The following is a 24,289-nucleotide window of genomic DNA, read 5'->3' as shown; positions in this document are numbered from 1 at the left end:
GAATAAAAAGTCCAGAAATTGATTCAAGTATATATGGAACTTTACTATATAATATAGGTAATATCTCAAATCATGGGTGTAGACATTCAGTTAATAAATTGTTTGTCACTACAGAATATATATTTAGAAAAAGATAGAATATCTCACATCATATACAAAAATAAATTCCAATGGATTAGAGATCTAATGTAAAAAGTGAAACTATACATATACTAAAAGAAAGCAGGTAGGGAAAGCTTTCTAATTATGGCTTAAAATCCAAATTTAATAAAAATATTGATGAATTTCGTTACATACAAGTTTATGAAAATACCATAATCAAAATCAAAAAACAAATTAAAATCAGGGGAAAATTTTTATAATATATAAAATGGGGAAAGAGCTAATGTCCCTAATAAACAGAAAACTCTTAAAATCAACAGAAAAAAAGATCCAGAAATCAGAGAGAAAAATAGGCAAAATACACAAGTAGACAACTGACCAAAAAATTATTTTAAAATGGCTCACAGACATATGAAAAATGTTTAACCTCACATCTATGTTTAAATATAGGGAAAAAGAAAGAAAATTACACTGAATATTACTTTCATGTCAGAATGGAAAAAATTCAAAAGCCTGACAATAAATTCCACTGGGGAGGCTATGGGTAAGTGGACATCCTAATACATTACTACTGGGAATGCAGAATGGTGCGATGTGAGAAGGGAAGTTTAGCAATATCCAAGAAAACTACATATGCATGTATCATTTAACATGCCAATAACACTTCTAGGAATTTGCCCTGAAGACACACTTCTAACATTACAAAAATACATACAAAGAAGTTATTCATTGTGGCCTTTCTATAATTGTGAAAATAAGGAAATATCCTAAATGCTCAGAATATTATTGAAGAGGCTATGAGAAAACCACACAATGCAAAAAGAAATAAGATCTCTATGAACTTATACAAAGGATTTTCTGTCTATAATACCAAATGAGCAAAAAGAGTATTAGCATATAAAAGTGTATTAAAGTATATAAAATATGCTTCCTTTTGTTTGAGATGGAGAAAATATTACATATATATATATATATATATACACATATAAACACACACATATACACTTGTTTATTTAAAAGTGAAACAAAAGGAAGAAAAATTGAAAATGAATAAAATTGGTTACTAGGTTTAGTTGGGGGTGGAGGATGGGAACAAAATATTTCTTTTTGTATATTCTCAACATTTTGAATCATATTAGTGTTTTATATATTCAAAAATATAATTAAATCAGTAAGAATGAAACACAACAAAGTATAGTCAGTGATGTCAGAAAGATGGCAGAATAAGAGGTTTCAGCCCTCAAACAACCACAGAAACACAGATTTTAACAAGTGCCTGAGATAAGAATACATTTATGGGAGCCTGGGAGTCCATAGAGATGTCCCAGCAGCTCAGAAGAGCAAAAAATCTGAGAATAGACACATTGAAGAGGGCAAAACAGTTTTACTTTACTCACATCACCCTTTCCCCAACGTAACACAGTTCAGTACAAAGAGAGACCCTTTCAGCCCTCCGTTTTTCCCTACAGAGGAAACTAAAAGTGAAGTTAACGTCTGACTTCCCTAGTCCGGCAGGGCACTGCTGAAGAAGACCACTTCTACCTCACCCTACCCAGAACACAGAGGGGATCAACACAGATGAATAGTCTTGAGATAACTAGGAACAGGAAAAAAGAACAGCAACCAGTGTATGGATCTCAGCTATGGACTACACTAACCAGCTCACAGATCATTTGAAAATACTCACTCAGTGGAACAAAAAAAAAAAATGAAGAAAGCCTATGGGACTTAGAGTATACTACAAACAGAATTAAGATCTCATTATCAGTGTCTTAGAAGGATCTGAAAAAGACATAGGAGCAGAAAATTTATTTAAAGAAATAATGACAGAATACTCCCTGAATCTGGGGAAGGAAATGAACATCCAAATCTGTGAAGCCCAAAGAACACCAAACATATTGAACACAGAAGTGTTAACTGAGACAAACAATAATCAAATTGTCAAAAGTCAATGACAATCAGAATTTTAAAAACAGAAAAGGAAAAGGGACTCATAACACATACAACCCCTCCACACACCACTGCACATCATAAGACTATCAACAGATTTCTCAGAAGAAACCTTTTAGGCCAGGAGAGTCAGAAAACATATTCAAAGTGATGAAATAAAAGAAGACTGCCTACCAAGAATATTATACATGCAAGGCTGTCCTTCAGAAATGGAGAGGTAAAGACTTTCCCAGACAAACAAAAGCTGAGGGAATTGTCACCACTACAACTGACTTAAAAGATACGAAAATGTGTTCTTCAAGTTGAAACAAAAATACACTAATTAGCAACATAAAAATGCATGGAAGAATAAAACTTAATGGTAAAAGTAAATATATAGTCAATTCAGAATACTCTAATACTGTAATGGTGTGGGTAAATCATTTTTAACTCCAGTATAAAAGTTAAAAGATAAAAGTATTAAACATTATAGCTACGATAATTTATTAAGGAATATGCAATATTAAAATATGTAAATTTTGATATCAGCAACATAAAATGTGGGGAAAGAAAACAGTATTGCTTTTGGGCACAATTGAAGTTATCAGCTTAAAATAGACTGCTGTAACTGTAAGATATTTTCTGTAAGCTGAGTATATCCACAAAAGAGAAAGAGAAAGGAATTAAAGCATACTACTAAAATGAAAAAGACAAACCATCAGATCACAAAGGAAAACACCTGAAGAGGGAAAAAGGAACTACAATCAGAAAACAATTAACAAAATGACAGTTGTATGTTGTTACCTACAAATACTTAAAATGCAAATGGATAAATTCTCAAATCAAAAGACACAAAGAAGCTGAATGAAAAAAAAAAAAGGAAAGACCTAACTATATGCTGCCTACAAGAAAATCACTTTGACCTTCAGGATACACATAGGCTGGCAGTGAAGGGACAGAAAAAGATTCCATGCAAATGGTAACCAAAGAGAGCAGGGATGGGGCTATGCTTATATTTAAAAGGTAGACTTTAAGCCAAGAAATATCAGAGACACAGATGGTCATTATATAATGATAAAGGGGTCATTTATCCTTTGGATAAATATCCAAAAGTGAGATTACTGGATCATATGGTATATCTATTTTTAATTTTTGAGGAATCCATAGTATTTTCCATAATGGTTGTATTAGTTTATATCCCTACGAACAGTTCACCAGGGTTCCCTTTTCTCCATATCCTTACCATACTTGTCATCTTTTGTTTTTTAATAAAAGCTAACCTAACATCAGAGCACCTAAATATATAAAGCAAATATTAATAGAACTGAAGAGAGACAACAATACAATAATAGTACAGGACTTTAACACCCCACTTTCAATAATGGATAGATCATCCAGACATAAAATCATAAGAGTGGACTTAACATTATAGAACAAATAGAGCTAACAGACATACACAGAACATTACATTCAACAGCAGAAAAATATACATTTTTTTCAAGAGCATATGGAACATTTTCTGCACAGCAAAGGACACTCTCAATGAAATAAAAAGGCAGAGCAGGAGAATTATTTGCAAATGATATATCCTATAAGAGGTTAATATCCAAAATATATAAAGACCTCATACAACTCAACACCAAAACAAAACCCCAAATACTCAGATTTAAAAATAGGCAGAGGACCTGAACAGACATTTTTCCAAAGAAGACATGCAGATGACCAACAGATACGTAAAAAGATGTTCAACATCAATCATCAGGGAAATGCAAATCAAAACCATAATGAGATATCAGCTCACACCAGAGTGGCTATTATCCAAAAGACAAATAACAAGTGCTGGTGAGGATGTATGAAAAGGGAGCTCTTGTACACTGTTGATAGGATTGTAAAATGGTATAGTCACTTTGGAAATTTCTCAAAAAAGTAAAAATAGAAATACCATATGACCCGCAATGCCACGTCTGGAGATTTTCCCAAATAAAATCACTAATCCAAAAAGATATATGCACCCCTATGATGTTTATCCCAGCAATATTTACAATATCCAAAATATGGAAGCAACTTAAGTGTCCATCAACAGACAAATGGATAAAGATGTGAGATATATATATATATACACACACACACACACACACACACACACACACACACACACACATACAACTCAGCTCATAAAAATAAAATCTTGCCATTTGCAACAACATGGATGGACCTGGAGGGTATAATGCAAGTGAAATAAGTCAGACAGAGAAAGACAAAGACCATATGATTTCACTTATATGTGGAATCTAAAAAACAAAACAAATGAACATACAAGCAAAACAGAAAGACTCCTATCTAAAGAACAAACTGGTGATTGTCATAGGGGTAAAAGAAAAGCCACTATGTGAAAGCTTGATGGGCAATAGGATATCACAGTCTTACACTATTTCCTCACAGATAAATTATTAATTTAAAAAGGGAAAACCAGATTAACCAAGCCAAACTAATATCACCAATAATGGAACCATCTGACACTATGTGGACCTGATGTGATTCACTGAAAGGTACACAACATCACTTGTCATACTTCTGACCTAAATGCATAGCTTAGTCATGAGAAAACAACCAGTCAAAGAAAGGCTGAATCCTGAATCTATACTAGATTGAAAGAGACTGAAGAGACCTGATAACTGAATGCTATGAGAGATCCTGAACTGAATTTTGACTTTGGAAAATTAAGGACATTATTTGGAGAACTGGTAAAATGTGAATATATTAGACAATAACATTGTTTCAAAATTAAATTTCTGAATTTGATCACTGTATGTATTTATGTAAGAGAATCTCCTCATTGCTTAGAAGGAAGATGTTTTTAGAAATAAAAGGGAAAAATGTTTGCAGTGTACTTTCAAATTGTTCAGCAAAGATAATAATAATAACAAAAGTAATAACAATGTGTGTGTGCATAGGGAGAAAGTGAGAAAGCAAAAGGGGGGAATGATAATAATTGGTAAATCTGGAGGAAAGTTATACAGTAGTTTGTTGTATTATATGTTGTTTTTCAGCTTTAGGTATAATTGACAAAAATGATATACATATTTAAGGTGTACAATGATGATTTGATATATGTATACATTGTGAAATGATTACCGCAATCAAGGTAATTAACACATCCATACCTCACACAGTTACATTCCTTGTGTGTGTGTGTGTGTATACAGTCAAACTTATTGTGTTTGACTTTTTTCAAAATAAGCAATTACTTTCTATAAAAGTCAGCATATTTTGTCTGCCCACAAAGATCTCAAAATCATTGTAATGAGGGAAAGAGGTGAATGAGTTACAGATGGGGGATCAGAAAGATTCTGGAAAGAAGGAAACTGGAGCAAGACAGGATATTTTTTTCCCATTAATACCACAAGAAAATAGACTGGCAAAACCCAAAACCCACAGACAACAACTATAACAAAACTAAGTGATGTGGTGTTTCCAGAAACTCCAAAATGAGAGTACGTATTGACAAACCACTGATCACTAGACTATCAGCTAAAAGACCCCTGCAGTATCAGAAATACAGGAGAAGGCAACAAGGATTCTGATAGCTTTAGAAGTCTCAAATTACCCAACAATAAATGCAGTGGGGTAATTTGTGACATCAACTGAAACTGCAAGGGTATTCTGTAGTCCAATTCATGGGCGAATGGAAGGGACAGCAACGAGACCTGGTGGTGCTGGAACAGTCTTGGGCCAGCAAACTATCAAAATGAGCATACTCAATCTCATTACAAAATCCCACACCAAGTAGAATCTAACTGAGCAGGATAGAAGTAATAGGAACAAAAGATTTAAAAAAAGGTCCAGATAAAAGAGTGGGAGGAGAGCAAAAGAAGCAGAATTCAGGAAGTATAGAGACATCACATGTATGAGAATAACAGAAGAAAGAATACTAGAGCAATGAACTAGAAAAGATATCAAAGCTCATCATAATCTCTTGAAATTATTAGAAAACTCATAAAAATGAGCAATAGTGAAGGGCCACATTCATATTTCTTATTATTTTATGGAAAAAATAATAATCACAATAACATCCCTACAATAATGAAAGCATGCTGGAAAGATGTGTCAATAAAACAGATATAAATTGTAAACTAACAGAGAAAAAAGAATTAAAAGAAATGACAGCAGTATGATTGAAAAGCATAAATAAGAATTAGGAAAAAAATACAAATCAGTGATTGAAGGAAAGGAACACTGAAAGAGAAAGGTAACAGAACCTAGAAACAGTTAGAAATGAAAAGGAGAATATAGAATTTTTTGATATTTTAATGTTAGAAGACTAAATTTTAAAGATTGCAAGAGTGAATAAACACACTTTACAATGACTTCGCAAGAAATGGCAAGAAAAAATGTTAAAATTAAAAAAGAAATAGACATAAAAATAGATCAAGAAATAAACTACATAGAAAAGAAGATCCAACACATTTGCATGAGTTTGTTCTAACTGCTATAACAAAATACTATAGCTTGTGTGGCTTAAAAAACAGGAATTTGTTTCTTATAGTTCTAGAAACTGGAAGTCCAAGTTCAAAGTGCTGGCCAATTCCATCCCCTAGTGAGAGTCAACCTCCTAACTGGCAGTCAGTCCCCTTCTTACAGTGTTCCCACATGGGGGAGAGAAAGAGAACACAAGAGCTGGCAAGCTCTCTGGTGTCTCATAATCTCATTAGGAGGACCCCCCTCTCATGACCTCATCTAAACCTAATTACTTCCCAAAGTCCTCATCTCCAAATACCAACACATTGGGAGTTAGGGCTTCAACATAGGAATATTGGGGGGCACAATTCAGTCCACAGCATGCATATAATAGGAGTCTCTGGAAAAGAAAACCAAAGCTTGGGATCAAAGCATATATTAGAAACTACAGTCAAGAAAACTTTCCTCAAGTAAAAGTTGACCTGAAATTATACATTGAAAGGACATAAAGCATTGTTGCTGGAAAGTCTGATGGCAATCTGATATTTTCCCTTATAAATAATTTGTTTTTCCTTATTAGCAACTCATGAAATTCCCCAAACATAGTCAAATGTATTTGAAAAGCAATCCTGAAATATGAAAAAATGAAAATAAGAAAGTGAATCCAATTCTGCCTCCAGTTAGTGACATAACTTCCTGTAGTAAATGTGATTTTTTTTTTTATGACTGCTGACATCTTGTCTCACTTTACCTTTTTCTATGCCTGCCTCACATCTAGGAAAGCTAATAAAAAAAGTCCAGGTGCTCCCTCTTTGGCACCAGTACGAGGTTCAGACCATGCAAGCACCTATTCATGCATGGAAACCCTCACCCCTGTCCACTCCCTAACCACCATAAAAACTACAAGCCAATCTACTATCCCTATTCTTCCAAGCCATTTTTGGGCTTACTCGGGAGGCTTGCCCTGCTCTACTCACAATGTGAGAAGTAAACATTTCCATAACCTTTGATAGATATATGGTGTCATACATTTCTGATAACATTCTCTTTTTTTTTTTAACCCATCCCATTTTTGAGGTATGCCTACAGCAAGACCACAGAAAGGAACTATTCCAGGTGAGATTAAAACACACTACATCAATATACATCAATATGTGATATATCTAAGCAGGAAAAACACCAAAATCAATCTACTACACTAACAGAATTTAAAAAATCATAATCATCAAAGAAAGGCAAAAAGCAATGATAAAATTTAATACCCATCATGATTTTAAAAAGTCTTAGCAAAAAGAATAGAAAGAAACTCCTTTAACGTGACCTAATGTGTGAGTCAGGACCAGAACAGGAAACAAAGAAGGAATTACTTGTAAAGTTATGTTTAGTGTCTAAGAGAATCTACAAAGGACGGTGAGGCACCTCCCAACTAGCAACAACAGGGAAGAAGAGCTGGTGCATCTCAGGGAACAACGGGAAGAAGCAGTTCCCAGACCCTGTAAGACCTTGCAACTGAAGAAGAGTTCTGCTGAGGGGCCTGAGATGTTAGCTGAGCGCAGTCAGGGCCCACAGGGGAGTGTCTGGGAGGATGAGGACCACACCTACTGCTCCTGTCATCCTCCTGATTTTCTGCCACTTCCTCTTGCTGGCCAAGTCCAATCAGAAATCAACAGAGAGAAGGTCCAAATGATATAGAACATAAAAATCAGTCTAGTGGGGCAAAAATCAGAATAGAGAAGGATGAAGAATAGAAATATGGGGGTAGAGGGAAATAGGGAAATCAGCTACAAAATATAGCAAACATCATATTTAAAATATTGAAAGCTTTCCTTTTCTTAGGTCAGAAAGTTACAACATACTTCTTATTGTGCCTTCTGTTTCAAATTTTCCTGAAGATCCCAATCACTGCAGTAAAGAAAAAAATAATAATATATGAGTATAACATATAAATAATAAATAAAACTGTTATTGCTTGCACAAGATGTGCCTGTATGAGTAAAATATCCAAATAATCTACTGATAAATTATCAGAATAAATAATTAAGTTTAGCAAGTTTACCTGATTGAAAAGCAGTATTCAACAATCAATTCTATTTTATACACTAGTTACAAGCTAATGATTACTCTCTCTTAACAATCTAAGAAAAATATTTAAAACAGTACCAACATTAGTAAAATCTAAGAAACATATGCATTAAAAAAGAAAGGGGGAGCCTCCTACACTGCTGGTGGGAATGAAAGCTAGTTCAACCATTGTGGAAAGCAATATGGAGGTTCCTCAAAAAGCTGAAATTAGAAATACCATTTGACCCCAGAATCCCTCTCCTTGGAATATACCCAAAGAATACAACTTCTCATATTCAAAAAGATATATGAACCCCTATGTTTATCACAGCACTTTTTACAACAGCCAAGATATGGAAGCAACCTAAGTGTCCATCAGTAGATTAATGGATAAAGAAGAGGTGGTACATATACACAATGGAATACTATTCAGTCATCAGGAAGAAACAAATCCTACCATTTGCAGCAATATGGATGGAGCTGGAGGATATTATGCTCAGTGAAATAAGCCAGGTGGAGAAAGACAAGTACCAAGTGATTTCACTCATTTGTGGAGTATAACAATGAAGCAAAACTAAAGGAACAAACCAGCAGCAGACTCACAGACTCCAAGAAGGGACTAGTTACCAAAGGGGAGGGGTGTGGGAGGGCGGGTCAGGAGAAAGGGAGATGGAGATTAAGGGGTACTATGTTTAGTATACATGGTATGAGGTTGTCACAAGGAAGACAGTATAACACAGAGAAGGCAAATAGTGACTCTGTGGCATCTTACTACACTGATGGACAGTGACTGCACTGGGGTATGGGTGGGGACTTGATAGTATGGGTAAATGTAGTAACCACATTGTTTTTTCATGTGAAACCTTCATAAGTGTATATCAATAATACCTTAATAAAAAAACTCTTTAATAAAAATAAAAAAGGTAACATGTCCATAGAGAGGACCTGCTCTATATCAAGAGTTTTTATAAAGTTAAAGTAATTATGAAAGGATGGTATTTCTGTAAGAACTGACAAGTTCATCACTGAAATAAATTAGAGAGCCCTGAAAACATCCATGTATAAATGTAATTTGATTAACAACAAATGCATAAGGCATTGAGGGAAAATATCAGTAAACAGTGCTGAGAAAATTAGATACCCACATGAAAAAATTAAATTTGACCTCAACCTTATACCATGCACTAGAAATTAATAAGTTGAATATTGATGTAAATATGAATGATAAACAATAAATTCCTGGAAAATATTGTGAGTCTCTTGATGATGTCAGGTGAGCAAAGATTTATTAAATAGGATGTAAAAACATTAATTTTTTGATAAATGTGATAATGTTAAAATAGGAAGTTTCCCTCATAAAAAACATGCAAATAAGACAAAACACCATGAAGAGAGCAAAAAGATGACAGTTATAGGAACATATTTTCAACACCTATAACTGGCAAAAGACTCATAGTATTTATGTATATAGAACTCCTATAAAAAAAAGTCATGTAGCCCAACAGGAAAATGGATGAGAAACAAAATACATACATTTCATAAAAAAAGATATCTAAATGGTCAGTAAACATATGGAAAGATACTCAACTTACCAATGATCAGCAAAATTTAAATTAAAACTATATACAAACACCAAATTGGCTAAAATTGAAAAGGCTGAAAATACCGAGTGGTAGCAAAGTAAAGTGAATATTGGAGCTCTCATATATGCCCTATAGGACTGAAAATTAGTACAACCAGACTGGAAGACCACTTGGCTATACCTACCAATGTTAACCCTGAAATTCTATGGCTGGGGTATACTCAACAGAAATTAATAAATAGGTACATCAAACTACATGTCAAAGAATATTCAAAGCAACATTATACACAAGAGCCATATACAGGAAACAAATCAAATGTCTTAACAATTGTAGAAAGAACCAGTATGTCACTAAATAGTACTGAAACCTTATATGCACATAGGCAATTCCCAAAAGAAATGAGATTAGTCAAGAAACACTAAGAATGTTTTGCCTTAAAAATTATAAGAATAAGATACCATTTTGCACCCATCAAACAGACCAAAAAAAAAAAAAAACAAGGTAAGTGTCAGGAAATACACTGTTAGCACAGTTATACAACAACAGGAACTCTTACATACTGAGGGTGGAAGCATGTATTGGTACAACCATGTCAGAGATTAATTTGACTATTTTAGTGAGATGGGTATCAACATGCATTATAAACCAAAATTTTTCCTTATGGATTATCACACTAAACAAACAACATAATACAGCACTTGTATACTGTGTCCAAGGAGCTATGTACAAGAATGAACATAGTACCATTGTTTCTAGTAGTGAAAATTGAAAATATAACTGTTTATCAGTAGGAGTCTGGACAGATAGGTTTGTGATAAAATCTTTTTTTTTGGTATCATTAATATACACTTACATGAACAACTTTGTGGTTGCTAAATTAGCCCCATTATCAAGTCCCCACCACATACCCCTTACAGTCACTGTCCATAAGCATAGTAAGATGCTATAAAATCACTATTTGTCTGCTCTGTGCTATACTGCCATCCCCATGTCCCACACCACATTATGTGTACTGACCATAATGCCCCTTTTAACCCTTTTCCCTCCCTTCCCACCTACACTCCCAAGTCCCTTTCCCTTTGGTAACAGTCCATTCTTCGGTTCTGTGAGTCTGCTGCTGTTTTGTTCCTTCAATTTTTGCATTCTTCTTAAAACTCCACAGCTGAGTGAAATCATTTGATACATGTCTTTCTCTGCCTGGCTTATTTTACTGAGCATAATACCCTCTAGATCCATCCATGTTATTGCGAATGGTAGGATTTGTTTCTTTCTTATGGCTGAATAGTATTCTGTTGTGTATATGTACCACACCTTCTTTATCCATTCATCTACTGATGGACACTTAGGTTGCTTCCATATAGTGGCTATTGTAAATAGTGCTGTGAAAAACATAGGGGTGCATATGTCTTTGTAAACTGGGCTCCTGCATTCTTATGGTAAATTCCTAGGAGTGGAATTCCTGGGTCAAATGGAATTTCTATTTTTAGTTTTTTGAGGAACCTTCATACTGCTTTCCACAAAGGTTGAACCAATTTACATTCCCACTAGCAGTGTACTAAGGTTCCCCTTTCTCCACATCCTCACCAACAATTTTTGTTGTTTTTCTTTTGGATGGTGGTCATCCTAACTGGTGTGAGGTGATATCTCATTGTGGTTTTAATTTGCATTTCTCTGATGATTAGCAATGTGGAGCATCTTTCATGTGCCTGTTGGCCATCTGAATTTCTTCTTTGGAGAACTGTCTGTTCAGATCCTCTGCCCATTTTTTAATTGGATTATTTGCTTTTTGTTTGCTGAGGTGCATGAGCTCTTTGTATATTTTGGATGGCAACCCCTTATCGGATATGTCATTTTTGAATATATTCTCCCATACTGTAGGATGTCTTTTTGTTCTACTGATGGTGTCCTTTGCTGTACAGAAGATTTTAGTTTCATAGAGTGCCACTTGTTCATTTTTGCTTTTGTTTCCCTTGCCCAGGGAGATATGTTCATGAAGAATTTGTGCATGTTTATGTTCAAGAGAGTTTTGCCTATATTTTCTTCAAAGAGTTTTGTGGTTTTATGACCTACATTCAGGTTTTTGATGCATTTCGAGTTTACATTTGTGTATGGAGTTAGACAGTAATCCAGTTTCATTCTCTTACATGTAGCTGCCCAGTTTTGCCAAGAACAGCTGTTGAAGAGGCTCTCATTTCCCCATTGTATATCCATGGTTCCTTTGTCATATATTAATTGACCACATATGCTTGGGTTAATACCTGGACTCTCTATTCTGTTCCACTGGTCTATGGGTCTGTTTTTGTGCCAGTACCAAATTGTCTTGATCACTGTGGCTTTGTAGTAGAGCTTGAAGTTGGGAAGTGATATTCACCCTGCTTTATCCTTCCTTCTCAGGATTGCTTTGGCTATTCAGGGTCTTTTGTGGTTCCATATGAATTTAGAACTATTTTCTCTAGTTCACTGAAGAATGCTGTTGATATTTTGATAGGGGTTGCACTGAATCTGTAGATTGCTTTAGGCAGGATGGCCATTTTGACAATATTCATTCTTCCTACCCAAGAGCATGGGATGAATATCCATTTAATATCATCTTCTTTAATTTCTCCTAGGAGTGTCTTGTAGTTTTCAGGGTATAGGTCTTTCACTTCTTTCATTAGGTTTATTCCTAGGTATTTTATTCTTTTTGATGCAATTATGAATGGAATTGTTTTCCTGATTTCCCTTTCTGATAGTTCATCGTTAGTGTATAGGAATGCAACAGAATTCTGTGTATTAATTTTGTATCCCACAACTTTACTGAATTCAGATATTAGATCTAGTAGTTTTGGAGTGGATTCTTTAGGGTTTTTTATGTACAATGTCGTGTCTTCTGCAAACAGGGATAGTTTGACTTCTTCCTTACCAACCTAGATGCCTTTTATTTCTTTGTGTTGTCTGATTGCCATGGCTAGAACCTCTAGAACTATGTTGAATTAAAGTGGGGAGAGTGGGCATCCTTGTCTTGATCCCAATCTTAAAGGAAAAGCTTTCAGCTTCTCACTGTTATGTGTAATGTTGGCTGTGGGTTCATTCTTTGTTATGCTGAGGTACTTGCCCTCTATACCCATTTTGTTGAGTTTTTATCATGAATGGGTGTTCAATTTTATCAAATGCTTTTTCAGCATCTATAGAAATGATCATGTGGTTTTTGTCCTTCCTTTTGTTGATGTGGTGGATGATGTTGATGGATTTTCAAATGTTGTACCATCCTTGCACCCTGGGATGAATCCCACTTGATCATGGTGTATGATCCTATTGATGTATTTTTGAATTTGGTTTGCTAATATTTTGTTGATTATTTTTGCATCTATGTTCATCAGGGATATTGGTCTGTAATTTTCTTTTTCTGTGATTTCTTTGCCTGGTTTTGGTATTAGAGTGATGTTGGCCTCATAGAATGAGTTTCAGAGTATTCCCTCTTGTTCTACTTTTTGGAAAACTTAAGGAGGAGTGTATTAGGTCTTCACTAAATGTTTGATAAAATTCAGCAGTGAAACCATCTGGTACAGGTGTTTTGTTCTTGGGTAGTTTTTTGATTACTGATTCAATTTCATTGCTGGTAATTGGTCTATTCAGATTTTCTGTTTCTTCCTGGGTCAGCCTTGGAAGGTTGTATTTTTCTAGGAAGTTGTCTATTTCTTCTAGGTTATCCAGTTTGTTACCATATAACTTTTCATAGTATTCTCTCATGATTCTTTGTATTTTTGTGGTGTCTGTAGTGATTTTTCCTTTCTCATTTCTGATTCTGTTTATGTGTGTAGACTCTCTTTTTTTCCTGATAATTCTGGCTAGGGGTTTATCTATTTTATTTATTTTCTCAAAGAAACAGCCCCTGATTTCTTTGATTCTTTCTATTGTTTTATTATTCTCAATTTTATTTATTTCTGCTTTAATCTTTATTATATACCTCCTTTGACTGACTTTAGGTCTCATTTTTTCTTCCTTTTCTAGTTTCATTAATTGTGAGTTTAGACTGTTCATTTTGGATTGTTCTTCTTTCCTGAGGTAGGCCTGTATTGCAATATATTTCCCTCTTAGCACGGCCTTCACTGTGTCCCACAGATTTTTGTGGTGTTGAATTATTAATGTCATTTGTCTCCATATATTGCTTGATCTCTGTTTTTATTTGATCATTGATCCATTGATTATTTACAAGCATGTTATTGAGCCTCCATGTATTTGTGGGCTTTTTCATTTTCTTTGAGTAATTTATTTCTAGTTTCATACCTTTGTGATCTGAGAAGATGGTTGGTACAACTTCAATCTTTTTGAATTTACCATGGTTCTTTTTGTTGTCTAGTATATGATCTATTCTTGAAAATGTTCCATGTGCACTTGAGAAGAATGTGTATCTGGTTGCCTTTGGATTGTGTGTTCTGTAGATGTCCATTAGGTCCATCTGCTCTAATACATAGTTCAGTGCCTCTGTCTCTTTACTTATTTTCTGTCTGGTTGATCTGTCCTTCGGAGTGAGTGGTGTGTAGAAGTCTCCTAAAATGAATGCATTGCATTCTATTTTCCCCTTTAATTCTGTTAATATTTGTTTCACATATGTAAGTGATCCTGTGTTGGGTGCACAGATATATATAATAGTTATATCCTCTTGTTGGACTGACCCATTTATCATGTAATGTCCTTCTTTGTCTCTTGTGACTTTCTTTGTTTTGAAGTCTATTTTGTCTGATACAAGTACTGCAACTCCTGTTTTTTCTCCCTATTAGTTGCATGAAATATCTTTTTCCATCCATTTACTTTTCAGTCTGTGTATGTCTTTTGGTTTGAAGTGAGTGTCTTGTAGGCATCATAGAGATGGGTCTTGTTTTTTCTATCCACTCAGTGACTCTACGTCTTTTGATTGGTGAATTCAGACTATTTACATTTAGGGTGATTATCGATAGGTATGCACTTATTGCCACTGCAGGCTTTAGATTCATGGTTACCAAAGGTTCAAGGGTAATTCCCTTAGTATCTAACAGTCTAATTTAACTCACTTAGTGTGCTATTACATACACAACCTAAAGATTCTTTTCTTTTTTTGTCTTCCTTTTTCTTCCTCCTCCATTCTTTGTATGTTATGAATCATATTCTGTACTCTTTGTCCCTTAGGTGAGTTCTTTTTAGCTTTAGGAATACTTCCATCTATAGGAATCCTCCAAAATGCACTGTAGAGGTATTTTGTGGGAGGTAAATTCTCTCAGCTTTTGCTTATCTGGAAATTGTTTAATCCCTCCTTCAAATTTAAATTATAACCTTGCTGGGTAGCATATTCTAGGTTCAAGGCCCTTCTGCTTCATTGCATTAAATATATCATGCCACTCCCTTCTGGCCTGTAAGGTTTCTGTTGGGAAATCTAATGATAGCCTGATGGATTTTCCTTTGTATGTGATCTTTCTTCTCTCTCTTGCTGTTTTTAAAAGTCTGTTTTTATCCTTGATCTTTGCCATTTTAATTATCATATGTCTTGATGTCGTATTCCTTGGGTCCTTTGTGATGGAAGATCTGTGCATCTCCATGACTTGAGAGACTATCTGCTTCCCCGGATTGGGAAAGTTTTCAGCAATTACCTCCTCAATGACATTTTCTATCCCTTTTTCTCTCTTCTTCTTCTGGTACCCCTATAATGTGAATATTGTTCCATTTTGATTGGTCACACAGTTCTCTCAATATTCTTTCATTCTTAGAGATTCTTTTTTCTCTCTGTGCCTCAGCTTCTTTGTATTAATCTTCTCTAATTTCCATTCCTTTTACCATCTCTTCTACTACATCTAATCTCCTTTTAAATCCCTCCATTGTATGTTTCATTTCAGATATGGAATTTCTTAATGTTTGAATCTCCATGTTAAATTAGTTCCTGAGTTCTTGAATATTTTTCTGTACCTCCATAAGCATGTTTATGATTTTTATTTTGAACTCTCTTTCAGAAAGATTGGTGAGTTCAGTTTCATTTGGCCCTTTTTCTGGGGTTTGTGAGATTTTGGTCTGAACCATGTTCTTTTGATGTTTCATATTTCTGTGTGGTGCCCTCTGGTGCCCAGAAGTTCCAGTCTCTGGAGCTACTCAGCCCCTGGAGTGAGGTTGGGGTCATAGGGGAGTGGAGCTGGTGCCCTGTTTCATGAGTTCTGCTCTGTTTGTGAGGTCTGTACGCAGTCTGGTGCAGCTTTCTTTCCTGTTGCTGTTTTAGGGTTAGTTGTATTACCTATATTTTCACACTATCTGTGGTTTTGGGAGGAGTTCTCTGTCTCACCTCTCATGCCACCATCTTGAATCAATCAAAAAGCCATTATTATTTCATTTTCCTGATAAGAAAACATGCTTCAACCCATTGTATAATGTGGCTCAAGCTGCAGAGTACAGGAGTCTGGTGCCCAGGATTTTCAACTGCTAGTTGTCCCACATTCTTTTCACAATGTGGAAATGGACGTTGTGAATTCTGGGTCTATACAGAGGCATAGTCCTCCCTTCAGCAGCTGAGAAAAGGTACTTGATCAGTATTTAGTGCTTGCAATGAACTTGATACTGAGATTAGACTCAATAATCAGAGCTGCTTATAGTTTGCTCTAGTGGAAAAAAAGAAAAACAAAATGGGGGGTGCTCTAACAAAGGGAACAGATTAGAAACAGAAACATGAAGGAGGATTTAGATTGACGTGCAACAATGTCAGGCTGCAGCTCCAAGAATTCATACTACCTGCCCAGGCCCTGATGCCCTGCTCCCACCTTTTGACTACACACACATCTGTAGACAGGGTTTTGTGTGCATCTTTTTCAAAGTGTAGTTCCAGTCCATTCCAGACACAGAGAGGAAGGAGTGGAGAGCCAAAGAAGCTTCAGGCATGCCAGGACAAAGGAAGCAGCATTTGAGAATGTCCAGTAGCTTGGGAGTCAGTACAGTGACACCTATTTTCTAAGCCCTTAAAAGCTGCTACATGAACTGGATGCTGGAATGAATTATCAGGGGTTCAGGGCATCTTCCAAATAAAATGAAATATTTACAGTCTCAGTTTGTGATAATGGCACTGATTCTGCATATAAATATATTTTGGAGACTTTTTTCTTAACCAATGCTCTAATTAGGATAGAGTTTATTATATATGTGTGTGTGTGTGTGTGTATATATATATATATATATATGTATATATATACATATATATATTTAAATTAAAACATTGGACCCTCATAATCATAACGATGCACATAGGGGAAAAAAATTAGTCAAGTTAGAGGTAGATAGAAAGTAATAAGTGTGACCTATACCAAAAAAAAACCTACACATTTTTACAGAGGCTTATATCTAAAACTGGAATGCACATTACCATTTTTTAAATGTTTTCAAATACAGTTCACCCCATGATCTTCTGAAATATCAGGCATTTAAAGAAACTTTTTAATTTAACTATTTAGACAACCAGAAAAGCACCACAGGTCACTGGATACATGCAGCCTGAGGAATTTTCCCAAAGTGAACACAATATGTAAATCATGTCCAGCTCAAGAAAGGGCCCTTTGGCAGCATCTCAGAAGTCCTGCCACCATGAACATCCCTCCTGTTACATCCCTCCTGTTACTTCCCACATGGAAAGAACTATTATTCTGACTCCTCACAACACAGTTGCGCTTTGGCATGATTTTTCTATTTCCATCTTAAAGATGAGGAAACTGGAGTCTGGAAAGCTGTAGTGACCTTTCCACAGTCACACACTCTACAGCCATCAAGACTCAGCTCTTCTGGTTCCTGGCCCCATACCCTGTCTTCTATCCCACACTGCTCCATTTTCCTTCAATTTCCTGGAAAATAGAGGTGATTTTTGTACCCCAAATGTTTTTCAAGTCCATCTAATACTGAAAGGCAGCTGCAATGATTAACCTGAGTATGGATGTCAAAAAATTTTTTTTAAATAGGAATATTCCAGGCAGCAAACACTACTCCTGCTTGCTGCCTTTCTACCCATTGTTATGAATGGACACTTACAGTAAAAAAATAAAACTTCATATCTTTTTTAATGCTTATGTCACACAGCTAAATAATTACAGTCATGTCATCTTTGGAACTCAACACATTGCTATTTTTTTTCTCAAATCCTAGTGAAATAACTCAAATGTTATCTAAAGGATAAAACCTGTGAAGCATCTACAAAAATAACAACAAAAAAAAAACCAGTGTAATTCTGATAACTATCAGGTAACATTAAAGTTAATAGTCTCTAAAAGATATAATGCATTTCTTCAAAAATGTTATACAATTAAACTTTTAATCTCCTTTTATTTTTCTCTAAGTAGCTGACATTTATACAGTTGGTCTTATTCTCCAATTTTCCTTCGAAATTTTCCTTCAAAAAAGGAAATTCTTTTTCACTGAGGAAAAACAATTTGTCACAACACTGATGACTTTTCAAAGTTAATACCTTACAATTTTCAAATACTATAAATAAATTAAGCTTGGTCCAAAAATTACTCTGAAGAATCAAAATATTTTGTTTAACAGCAAGAAACTCTGAAACTAACCTCAGTAATTTGGTCAATAATTCATATAAGCCATAGTTTTATAAAAAAGAAAATTATGGGAGGGAAGGATTCTCAAGATGGTGGCATAAGTAGGGTGGCAGAAATATCCTCCCAAAACCATACACATTTTGAAAATACAGCAAATACAACTATTCCTAAAAGAGTGACTAGAAGATACTGTACCTGAGCCAGGCTACATCTGCCAGAACCCAACATCTGATGGAAAAGCTTAGGATATAACACCATGATTGAGTGGGACCCAAGCACTGCCCCCATGCCAGCTCACCGGCAGGAGGAAAAGAATCAGAGTGGGGAAGGAGTGGAAGCACAGGACTGCTAAATGACCTGCCCTAGTAATCTTCCCCAGGAGCACAGACATTCAGTGCAGAGTGCACTGAATATTAGAGGAGCAGAAAAGCAAAATCCGAGATTAAAACTGCAAAAAGGTTCCCACAGCCGGCTACCCTGGGACAAAAGAAAAGCAGGTGCTTTAAAAGTCTTAAAAGGACAAGGGTATAACAGGCAGACAAAATTGTCCTGGCACACTCATTGCAGCAGGCTGGGAACTTTAAGGAATTCAGGTGCCCTAATCCCCTGGTGGCAATGCAGCTTTAAACCCTGTCATGGCAATAAGCAACCTGCCATTCCTTATCCCCCGCCGGAACTCCAAGCAAACTAGCTGACCCGCCATTGCTGTGGAACAGCTGGTAAGCAGCTCCTCCCATAGCCAAAGCAATCCTATCCTGAGAGGGAAGAATAAAGTGGGGGGGATCTCGCTCCCCAACTTCAAGCTCTACTACAAAGCCACAGTAATCAAGACAATTTGGTACTGGCACAAGAACCGACCCATAGACCAATGGAACAGACTAGAGAGCCCTGATATAAACCCAACCATATATGGTCAATTAATATATGATAGAGGAGCCATGGACATACAATGGGGAAATGACAGCCTCTTCAACAGCTGGTGTTGACAAAACTGGACAGCTACATGCAAGAGAATGAAACTGGATTATTGTTTAACCTCATACACAAAAGTAAACTTGAAATGGATTAAAGACTTGAATGTAAGTCATGAAACCATAAAACTCTTAGAAGACAACATAGGCAAACATCTCCTGAATATAAGCATGAGCAACTTCTTCCTAAACCCATCTCCTCGAGAAAGGGAAACAAAAGCAAAATGAACTCATGGGACTACATCAAACTAAAAAGTTTCTGTATGGCAAAGGACACCATTAACAGAACAAAAAGGCATCCTACAGTATGGGAGAATAGATGTGTAAATGACATATCTGACAAGGGGTTAACATCCAAAATATATAACTTACATGCCTCAACACTCAAAAAGCAAATAACCTGATTAACAAATGGCCATGCTGCCTAAAGCAATCTACAGATTCAATGCAATCCCTATCAAAATACTGACAGCATTCTTCAACTGGAACAAATAGTTCTAAAATTCATATGGAACCAGGAAAGACCTCGAATAGCCAAAGCAGTCCTGAGAAAGAAGAATAAAGCAGGGGGAATCTTGCTTCCCAACTTCAAGCTCTACTACAAAGCCACAGTAATCAAGACAATTTGGTACTGGCACAAGAACAGACCCATAAACCAGTGGAACAGTATACAGAATCCAGAGAACCCAAGCATATATGTTCAATTAATATGCAACAAAGGAGCTATGAACATACAATGGGGAAATGACAGCCTCTTCAACAACTGGTGTTGGCAAAACTGGGCAGCTACATGTAAGAGAATGAAACTGGATTACTGTCTAACCCCATACACAAAAGTAAACTAGAAATGGATCAAAGTCCTGAATGCAAGTCATGAAACCATTAAACTCTTAAAGAAAACATAGGCAAAACTCTCTTGAATATAAACATGAACAACTTCTTCATGAATATATCTCTATGGGCAAGGGAAACAAAAGCAAAAATGAACAAGTGGGACTCTATGAAACGAAAAATCTTCTGTACAGCAAAAGGACACCATCAGTAGAACAAAAAGATATCCTACAGTATCAGAGAATATATTCATAAGTGACATATCCAATAAGGGGTTGACATCCAAAATATACAAAGAGCTTGTGTACCTCAACATACAAATAGCAAACAATGCAATTAAAAAATGGGCAGAGGATATGAACAGACACTTCTCTAAAGAAGATATTCAGATGGTCAACAGACACATGAAAAGATGCTACACATCACTAATCAACAGGATATTTCTTCTTCTTATGGCTGAATAATAATCCATTGCATATTGTACCACATCTTCTTCATCTATTCATCTACTGATGAACACTTACGTTGCCTCCATTTCTTGGCTATTGTAAATATTGCTGCGACAAACATAGGGGTGCATATGTGTTTTTCAAACAGGGCTGGGCTTTGCAAACATTTTATTTGCAAAGAAATGCAAATAAAAACCACAATGAGATATCCCTTCACACCAGTTAGGATGGCCAACATCCAAAAGAGAACAACAAATGTTGGCAAGGATGTGGAGAAAGGGGAACCCTCCTACACTGCTGGTGGCAATAAAAATTAGTTCAGCCATTGTGGAAAACATTATGAAGGTTCCTCAAAATACTCAAAATAGAAATACCATTTGACCCAGGAATCCACTCCTCGGAATTTACTGTAAGAATGCAGCAGCCCAGTTTGAAAAACATATGCAGTCCTATGTTTATCGCAGCAATATTTATAATAGCCAAGAAATGGAAGCAACCTAAGTGTCCATCAGCAGATGAATGGATAAAGAAGATGTGGTACATATACACAATGGAATATTATTCAGCCATAAGAAGAAAACAAATCCTACCACTTGCAAAAACATGGATGGAGCTAGAGGGTATTATGCTCAGTGAAATAAACCAGGTGAAGGAAGACAAGTATCAAATGATTTCACTCATCTGTGGAGTATAAGAACAAAGCAAAAACTGAAGGAACAAAACAGCAGCAGACTCACAGAACCCAAGAATGGACTAACAGTCACCAAAGGGAAAGGGATGGGGAGGGTGTGTGGGAAGGGTGGGATAAGGGGAAAAGGGGCATTACAATTAGCACACATAATGTAGGGGTGGGCACAGGGAAGGCAGCATAGCAGAGAGAAGACAAGTAGTGATTCTATAGTATCTTACTACGCTGATGGACGTGACTATAATTGGGTATGTGGTGGGGACTTGATAATGGGGAGAACATAGTAACTACAGTGTTGCTCATGTAATTGTATATTAATGATACCAAAATTTTTTTTTAAAGTAATGAACAACAACAAAAAAAGAAAATGATGGCTTTTCTGCTAGCACATTTCACATAACTGCAGATAACTAGCCTACAATAGCTAAAAACTATTAGATTATGCAGAAAAAATGTCATCACTAAAAGAGTGGGTAAGCAAAAGGCTTCACTTCCTTTTTTAATGGCAACATTAGAAAGCTACTGGAAATAGAAAAAGTAAAAACAACTTCTGAATAAGATAATAGAGAAACACCATTCTTACTATTACAGTGAATTACTCAAAATATAATGAAATTTCAGGAAACATCAGATGCTGCAGGTACATGAAGATAATTTTGTTTTTATAACCAATTTCAGGCAGATAAATACTAGAATCCCTTCCAATTTCCCCCCTATGAAACTAAAGTGTCACCAAGATTTATAGCCCCTCAAGTTCCCTTTTCAGAGGAACATTCATTTACATAAACAGATAATCCTAGATAAAAATTTCCATTAGACAAAGGTGAAATGGATCAATTTTCTCTGCCAAGACAAATCTTAAATCTTGAACAGATAGGGTCATTATTACAGCAGCCCCATTTCAGAAATAATGTATTTTTTAAAAATCAGCCGATAGCAGCCATTTCCAGCTTTCCAATTATCTTTAAGAAAAGCTTATTCTGTGGACAATAAAGCACATTACTGCACAATATTATACAGTCCATAAAGATCACAATGTTTTATGAAAGGTTAAAGAAAGCTCAGCACATTTAGGGGAATGTCATAACCCGCAAAGTCTTTCAAGACTCAGCTGAAGCCTCAGGCATGCTTTGCAAATATTGTGCTAGGCAATGCAGTATTCCTTTTTAAGTATCAAAACAGTGAAGGAGAAAGCATATGCCAGGATGATTCTATTGTGAATCCTGGGATTCCTACAGATAAGATGGGAGACGAATCAAATCACAAGAAACACCTCTCTTCATTTTTAAAGCAACCAGATTCACTCACAGTAATGTGCTGACAAGAAGGCGACTCTATTTAGTGCCCAGTAGCCTACTTTCTTGTTTCCTCTTCAGGCAACTTTTTAATGCTGTTTCATTAATATTAACAAAACTATAGAGAATTAAGAAAACTCCCCCCCCCCTTTCTTTATAAAATGCTTTAGTCGTTTCAAATGACTAAGGAGGAGGAGATATATGCAGTGATATGCACTGTTATAATTAAGGACAGGAAATCAAAAATTCTTGGATGCTTGATTTAAGATGGTGTCAGTAAAAGAGCATGCAGATTTGGGCATTAATCTATATTTTCTTCTGGACTAACCACATGAAACAGTTACAGAGAGTAATCCTCCCTTATCAAATTAAGAGAGGAAGAATTCACTCTACAGAGAGAACTGATCACCTACTATGGGCAAGACTACAAAGGGGAAAGGAGATAAAGGAGACTCAGCCTCAGTCCCTCAAGGAATTTATACATATCATTGGGGGTCAGGTTTGGACCTCTTAAAGGAATTTTATTTTTATAATAAAATTAGAATGTAGAATAAGACAGAAGATGATCCAGCCAGATTCATTCAATTTACACAGCACACTCGATTTACCCTAAAAATAACATGATTCTACAAACACCCAAAATTATAGTTTAAGGTAAATAAAACTTTGAAGAAACTTGAGATAGTCACTGATACTTATCCACACGGGGTGGGAAAACAGCTGCTTCTTTGAAATACTATAAAGAACAGAAATGATTACAGGTGAATTCAGTGAAGTCTAAATTATTTTAATAACTACGTTTTTAAATAAAATTCAGTTCCCTCATAGCAAGTATAGTCTTCTAAATTATATAATTAAAACAAGATTAGGTTTAGGAAATAAATAACCCTTGACATCATCATAATCCAATCAGATACTTATGCTATATTTGAATATTTTATTTAGAGGAAATAACAGCAACTGAGCCAAATATGGTGTTTATACTTCTAATAGTATAAATCACTTAAGAGATGTGTCTTAGTCCATCCGGGCTGCTATGTCAAAAACACCACAGACTTGGTAGCTTATAAACAACAGAAATCTCTTTCTCCTAGCTTTGGAGGCTGGAAGTGTGAGATCAAGGTGCCAGCATGGTCCAGTGAGGGAGGGGCCTATTCCAGTTTGCAGACTTCTCGCTGTATCCTTGCATGGGAAAGGGAAAGGGGCAAGGATGCTAAGGGTCCTCTTTCATAAGGACATTAATCAATCTCATTCGTAAGGGCTCTGCCTAGTTTACCTCCCAAAGACCCCACATGATACTGACGCACTGGGCATTAAGGTTTGAACAGACAAATTTGGTGGAGACAATGACATTCACACCATAGGGAGACATGAGAAGAATATGAGGAGGAAAG

The 24,289-nt window shown here is 35.8% G+C and overlaps 1 long non-coding RNA gene across 5 annotated transcripts in view; it reads right to left on the bottom strand.

Annotated features, from left to right (window-relative positions):
• The window catches only part of LOC118923049 (uncharacterized), a 167,049-nt gene that overhangs the window by 100,522 nt on the left and 42,238 nt on the right, over window positions 1-24,289 (bottom strand). For 3 of the 5 annotated variants that reach the window (XR_005029008.2, XR_008997777.1, XR_008997779.1), the window contains one exon: window positions 8,346-8,391. The exons of the other annotated variants lie outside the window; for them this stretch is intronic. This is a non-coding gene — a long non-coding RNA (uncharacterized LOC118923049). The remainder of the gene's footprint in view (window positions 1-8,345; window positions 8,392-24,289) is intronic. 5 annotated transcript variants of the gene reach the window in all.

The sequence above is a fragment of the Manis pentadactyla genome, chromosome 5 (genome assembly GCF_030020395.1).
Source record: "Manis pentadactyla isolate mManPen7 chromosome 5, mManPen7.hap1, whole genome shotgun sequence".
NCBI classification, from domain to species: Eukaryota; Metazoa; Chordata; class Mammalia; order Pholidota; family Manidae; genus Manis; species Manis pentadactyla.
Note: the sequence above shows the minus strand (reverse complement) of the source record. Positions and strands in the feature narration are given on the sequence as shown.